Genomic DNA, 7974 nt, shown 5'->3' with positions numbered 1-7974 from the left:
TATTATGATGCAAAGTTGTGATAATGTATCTCCCTTTTTATTGTAAATAGGGCCTCCACCAAGCAAAGACAAGGGAAAAGAAAAACAAGCATGATAAACCATGGAGAAGCTAAGGATAGCTTTTATGGAGCTTTGTTTTTCATTGTCTTATTTTAAGTTATGTTTTGAATTTTTAGAACTTTAAGTTTCCGTGTTCGACATGGAAAGGTATTTTGGATAATGGTTTGTATTTTGGATGATGGTGACTTGGTTTGCAACCCAAGTCACCCGTTTTATCATTTATCCTTTTAATGTTCTAAATTTCATCTTTAAATTGCTTGCGTTTTGAAACATAAGATTATTCACTTAAAGTGATCTAATAGACAAATGTAATGACGGGTTTCATTATATGTCCACATGCTTAATGCTTGTGTATGATCATTTATAAAGCGATTTTGAGTCTATGAACTCTCTTTAAGGAATGTCAATCACCAAGTACATATATGAAATCCTTTTTCTTTATTAGTCAACCTATGAGGTAGTTCTCCTTATACTTCAACATCATTAATTTGTGTCTCATATGCTATCTTTGAATGTTTAGTGTATTCATTCTAAAGATAGAGTGGGAGAAAAATGAGGACACAACACAACCCACAAGGCAAGAATTGTGTACTTGTGTAAATGAAGATCTACGCAAGAGAAAATGATTTGAATGAAGGTATATCTATTTACATAGTATACCAAATAGATGAGATCTATAGTCTCGAGTTAGTTCTAAATGACTTAAGAGACCAAGTGAAGTAATCATAAAAGTTTATTCTCAAGATTACTACACGAGGAGACCAAAAGAAGTTTTGGAAGAAAAATGACTAATGTAAAGTCTTAACAAGCTTTTGACTAAGGTTATGAATCAATTGACCAATAGTTTCAATCATGAGTTTTACTTAAGAGCCTAAATGAATCATAGTAACATACTAGTTATGATCAAGTTGCAAAGATTGATATTCCGATATCTTCAATAGCCAACGTTTTAACCACGCAAATGTCATTGTTTAACCTCGCTATGAAATGGTTAAACCTCCTTCCGAAAGGGTATTCCAAAGGACCTATTCTAAATATTATTTGTATTTGAATAATGACATTGCTACACATCATTATGACATGAGTGAGTTAGAGATTTAAAATCTCTTTCCGTAAGGTTGAGATGAGACCACTTCAAAATAGGCATTTTGAAATGATATGATGGGAACATATATGGTTTTATCCTAGTAACTTGGCAAAGCGATTTATATTTATATTCTTGACAAATTTCGATTGAGAAGTCAATTTTGAAATATGTGGAATTGAGTGGGAGTCAGGAAATTCTCATGTGAAGACATGGAATTTAGTGGGAGCTATCATCCTTGAATGTATAAAACTCATTACTCATTAAAGAATGACGAGCTAATACCTTCTTTCATAAAGAAGCTTTTGAGTTTTCAATTCTGGATGAAAATGGACAATGATGAATCCAATTACATCATGAGATGTTGGATTAGTATTAAAGAGATACACATCGTATCAACATTTACATAGGTTATTCATATGAATGAAAAATGGGATTACCATTAGCAGTCATGGTAGTACATTGAACACGAGAACGGTTGATCTCATGATTATTAGTAACTAATGTTTCCGCCATTAGAATAATCATGTACATGTCCAATTATGAATCATATGCATAAGAGCATGATGATTGACTTGGTGAGCCATAATAAAACGTCATGAATTCTCGAGTAGAATCCGATGAGCGATTTCGGTGTTTGACGGAATGTTCTATTATGTTTCAAGAAGTTGCACATATTATAGAAAATCCGAGAACAATATGAGGATTTATGAGAATCCCAATTCTTTCAAGCCTAGAAAGAGAAATGAGAAGTTTTTGGAAAGATGCTTGGTTGAATAAGAGGTTATTCAATAACAATCTTTCCTAGTAAAAGCTAGGACTTATAAGAAGTGCTATGCTAAATAATCTTGTCAATTGTTACAAGATTCTACAAAACATATACCTAGTGCAATGTGTGTGGATGAAATACTTGATCGGTGCAAGTTGTATTATTCATAGCAAATTCGTTCGTTATGAGATGATCGATAAGAAAGTTCTTTCAAGTTAAAGAACCGAAACCAAGGTTGGGAACCTTGATGTGTGCTTGGTAAGATTCATGTTATGAGAGAGAACATGAATGTAAAGGAAGAAGCAAGTGTAAGAAGTTTGAACACATGGACACATGGGATGTTAAACTTCTATTGCAATCAATGAGTGTTTACACTTATGATAAACATCACAAGGTTGTAATATGATATTGACTACCCGAGTGTGATGTCGACACTTGTCGTTTGAGTTATTATTAACTCACCTTGAACATTGTTATATCCAAACGGGTTGTAGAGACAATTGAACCCCGTTAAAGTGAACATGGATTAACATTGTTTTTGCCCATAGTTACTTATATGAGGTGACGTCTCGAAGTGACTAGAGTGTGAGGCGATTGATGGCAAGTTCAAGTGCCATACAGTCATGAGAGATGACTAGTCGATCACATAGGCAGATTGTTAGGAACATTTTGTCGGGCCTAATGACCGCTTATAGAGTTCTGGCAAATTTATATAGCCTGGTCGTGGCGAGAGCTACTATAGTATTCAAAATGAGTCGATTCTTTTGACTAAAGACTATTCACCTAAGATGGCACGATTTCAGATTAACTTTGATTTGTGTTACTACGACCTTCGTAAATGGGGTCAAATGGGCATATTTTGGGTTATGATGGCTGTGGCTAGTCGAAGGGAATGAGTGCGATAGGAATTGTCCACCCCTAGTCAGGGTCATAACAATATCTCAGGGCCACTCGAGGAGTAATGAACTGGAAATGCGTGGCCACGCTCGGAAGGTATCCGAGTGGATAAATCCGGTCAATCGGTTATTCTCCGATCGAGGAAACCACTCTCGATATGATCACTTGCAAGTACGACCGAAAGACACCTTGCATTGAGTGGGAGATAGTAATAGGACAAGAGAATTGGTGACGCACACTTGTCGAGGACAAGTGGGAGATTGTTGGAATATGTGTCCTCCGACAATAATGCGATCACGACTGTTGATCATGATGATCACATGTTTAAGTCTCATTAAAATGAATACAATTGGGAAGTAATTTTGTTATCGTCAACCGGTCAACATATATCGGTAATGATTGGTCGACTAGAGTTTGACATTACGTCGTCGTGTGACGGTGGTGATCAGTTGACCCCTAGGTCATACCTAAAGGGCAACACTCTTAATTGATTATTTAATTAATCGTATAATGTTACGAGTTAATTAAATTATTTGAAAATTGACGGACGATTTTGGAAGTAAAATTTACGTATCATATTAAAATATGATTAAAAATGACGGTCTCGAGTGATTGAATTGTATCATTACTCGGATGAAATAATTGTTTAATGTAACAATTAAAATTGAATGAATTGTTATAAATACAATCAGTTGTAATTTATAATTGGTAAAATATTTTGGTACTAGTAATTGTGATATTACTAAGTCGATTTTTGTATGTGACGTATTTTTATTAATGCGTTGATTTTTAATAAGCTAAAAATTACATAACAAATATATGTGACATGTGACATGTAACATATAGACAATTGACAAAAATAATATGGATTCCATATTACCAAATGGACCGAAATATAGGAAGAGGATTAAGCTAATTAATTGTTTAATTAGTAGCTAAACATAATGATTGTTTTGCTTTTTAGCCATGCAACCCTACTACTCCTTGTGAAGACAAAAGTGTTCATGCATTGGCTCCCCTAAAAGCCTTCCCTTCTACCCGGTTTTTTAAGTGAAAAACCATCATTGGTTTTTCAATTTAATTTACCTATTACTCTAAAATGTGTTAGAGATTAATTCATTCTACTAACTCATCCAAAATACTAGTTTTAGAGAGAATAAAATCCTCCTCATCATCTTTCTAAAAACCGAAAATAAGATAAGAGTTTATAAATATTTTTGGTTCCATTTTTCACCATTGATTAATATTATACTAGTTTTGTAATATTAATTAAATTAAGAGAAGCCTTGGGTATTAAGCATAGGGAGAGATCTTGCACTTAGATCTTTGTTCTTCCATTGGAATAGCTCAAGAACAAGAAGAGATAGGTGATCTCTCTTGTGCCCTAATAGCCGAAATCCATTTTGTAAGGACATGATTTCTCCTCTATTTATATTATTGTTTGCATGCATAAGATCCATTTTAATTTTATGACAAATTAATTAGACATATATGAGTATGTTAAATATGTATATGAATCTACTTTTCCTTCAGCTGCCTTCCTTACGAAACTTGGGTGGAGAGTTCTTGCGGAGCCACATAGTCTATGGTCACGAGTCTTACGGGCCAAATATTGTAGCAACAGATGCGATATTGATATTTTCCAACCAAAGGCTAGCATGTCAAATGTCTGGGCCGGTATCTCGTCACAAGCCAAGACAATAGTTAAAGGAACAGCTACAGCTGTAGGTAATGGTCGGCGTACCTTTTTCTGGGATCATGCGTGGGTGGACGGACTGTGCCTCACGGATCACGCCATAGCTCCCATTCCCGAGACTAGTCTAGCAGCTACCGTAAGTGATATGTGGATCGAGAACCACAGATGGAATTGGGATTTATTTTATAATTATATCCCTGGAAATATTTTACAAAAAATTGCATCGATATCACTCTTCCCGGACCCAGATCAAGAGGACACTCTCTATTGGCGAGGTACGGACTCTGGTAAATTTTCCATCAGCTCGGCACTTGGATTTATTCGTGAGTCGGAGCTGGCTTTGCCCTTCGAATCTTCTTGCTGGAAAACGATTTGGAAATTGCCCATTCAATAACGCCCGAGATGCGAAGACGAGGAAGAGACTACGGAGCATATGCTTCGCAACTGCCCGATATCACGAGCTATATGGACGTCCATCGGGCTAGATCCCAATAATAATTTTTTCTACAACTCTTCATTTAATGATTGGATCCTTCGAAATGCCAGTAATGACGTAGAGGTAAGTATTTCAGACTGGCCTATCCTGTTTGCAGTCACGTGTTGGTGGATTTGGCGATGGCGAAACAATATTGTCTTTGGTCGCGAGAATGAAAACCCGGTCCATCCCCATGTCTTCTTATATCAACAATTCGATATCACCAAGAAGGCCTTCGACAAGTTTGATTTTCTTATCCCTACTCCTCGTTCGCGCCATGTTGAATTATTCATTCGCTGGTCTCCACCGCCTCATGGGTGGGTGTTGCTCAATACGGATGGGGCTGCTAGAGGAAACCCAGGTCCGGCTGGGGGGGAGGGGGGGGGGAGGGGGAGGGGGTGGAATTTTTCGAGATCCGTCTGGTAACTTCATCTCGGCTTTTTACTTGTCTTGTGGGAATTGTTCTTCCATGAAGGCGGAGTTGTTAGCGCTCTTAGCTGGGTTGGAACGGGCTAAGGAACTGCTAATTCTAAAGCTCTTAGTTCACATGAACAATTCTCCATGTGCGGAGATTATTAATGGGGATAAATTGATTAGCAATAGTCTAAAGTTTATTGTCAAACGATGCAAGGAGCTAATTAATGAAGCTTCATGGACTGTCAAGCTGGAGCACATCTACAGAGAAGGGAACAAAGCTGCAGACATGCTTGCTAACTGAGGGATAAAGTCCAGTATCCTCCCTACTTATTTAGATATACCCTTTGATGAACTTCGACCTATTCTTAGAGATGACGTTTTTGGAGTTACCACTCCACGCATTGTAACAACTATTTAATTTTTGGGGCTTCGCCCCTCATGAGCACCAAAAAAAAAAACAATCTATCTTAATTACAATAATATCCGTATAAGGGAATAAGTGATTATATTACCACTATTAGAAAATATAGTAATTATGTTTAAGATATACTTCGAAGTATTATAAATACGGAACTATTCACTACGCCAAATAAGACATTCAATAACGGTCAAATAATACAATTACCGGTTTTAAATAGAAACACGGGACCGTTATTGCAATGACGATTGGTAAATATATACCACGGTTGTATAAATAACACGCGACCGTTATATAACATCAAGAACCGTTATAAAATCTTCTAAGAAACCGTTATTAAATCTTAAGAACGGTTTCAAATCCGTTGTCGTAGTTTACTATGGTGTGAGTGGTAAGGGCTCTCATCTCTTAAACAAGTGGTCAGGGGTTCGATTCCTGACTCTTGCGAATGAAAAAGCCAAACTTGGGAGGGGTCAACCCATTAAATTGCCTTCAGTACCCCGAAGGAGATTGCCCCAGCTGTCGGTAGGGGATACTCCTGGTCAACACCCAAAAAAAAAATGTCTTACGTTCCAAAACTGTTGTTAAATATTATATATAATAACGGTTCATTTCGTTATCTTATTTAATTGAATGTCAAAATTTAACAACGGCTTTATTGCGTGCAAAACCGTTGTTATATTCATCTGTTGACAACGGTATGTAACCGTTATCTATTTTTATTGATGAAATTTTCGACAACAGTTCTGCTTAAATAAAACGTTGTAAAAGTTTTGAACTCGACAATGGTTATCGTTCGTTATCTTATATTTTTGGCGGTTTGAATGGGAGGGAAAATATGTCAACGATTATTTATCTAAATAAAATCGTTGTCAAATAATTGTTTGCAACGGGTTGTTTTTATCCGTTATCGTTTTTAATTTTTTTTTTTAAAAAAATGATTTTAGCTTGTTATAGCAAATTTCTTTGAAATGTTATTTTTTTCAAATATTTTGTAAATTCTTTGAAATGCTATTTTTTTCACTGCTGCAACGCTGAAAAATAGCATTCCAAAGAAATGCAAAGACAAAAATTCATTCCTGTATCAAAATATTACACCCCGCGATCAAGTAAACCCAGTTTAAAAACAGTACAAACAGGATGATCAACAACCAAAACACAACTTCCTCAGAAAAACAAAAAAAGCCAATACATAATGGCTCTATATATACACACTCGTACATAAAGCATGAGAAAACTATAGAGACTCCGCTAATGAAACAACATAACTGGCTCACATATTTCTCATCTGGTTGGTGTCCTCTGCCGAATATTCTGGGGTTTTGTTGAGTATTAGTGGAAACTACAATTCAAAATATACATAATCAAAATAGATATAATACATGGAAGTATACATAATTGAACTCAATTTACGTCTGAAATAGTTTTTAAGTCACACTAACCCGTATCGGAATGGTAGATAGTTTTCTGTTGATAACCTCCCACAGTCCCACATGGACTGACAAACGTAAAAGGCACATTGTTTGCCGTCTGGTGCTTTAGGAGACTATTATATAAATCACACACAAATCAGCTGAATTAGATAATCAACCTCTCGCAGAAACATTAATTAAATGATATGAGTAATTATTAAGAATACACTTACTAATGGCGTGATAAAATTGGGAACAGCGTTGCTTTCATATTTCCCAAGTGGACATAATCTTTTTTTTCTTCAAAAACACTAACTCATAAATATACACACATGCCATTATTATTTGCATATATATGGATCAAGTCATACAATAACAAATGACATTATTGAAGATTGTAAACTTACTCAGTTAACAAACTTACACAACTGTAAGAGGGTTTGCCTTCACGAGAGACAATGCAGTACACTGTTTTTGTTTTCACTTGGATTTCCAGTAGCAACCAATGCTTCCTATTCAATTTGGGACATTGAACTGTTAGTTCATTTACACGCATTTAAGCATGTTAATAATAAATTTATAGAACCGTGATTCATTACAATAATCACGTACTATACATACATATTCTCATTCTAGGGGGCAAGCTATAGTTTTTTGGACGACATCAACCGACGAGCGATACTATTGATTTGTTCTTCGTATGAAATTCTGTGCACAGAGAACGCCTTAGGACTCAAGAATCCGTA

Source organism: Silene latifolia, chromosome 7, assembly GCF_048544455.1.
Source record: "Silene latifolia isolate original U9 population chromosome 7, ASM4854445v1, whole genome shotgun sequence".
In the NCBI taxonomy this organism is placed as follows: domain Eukaryota; kingdom Viridiplantae; phylum Streptophyta; class Magnoliopsida; order Caryophyllales; family Caryophyllaceae; genus Silene; species Silene latifolia.
The sequence above is the reverse complement of the archived record's forward strand: the minus strand, read 5'-3'. Positions refer to the sequence as shown.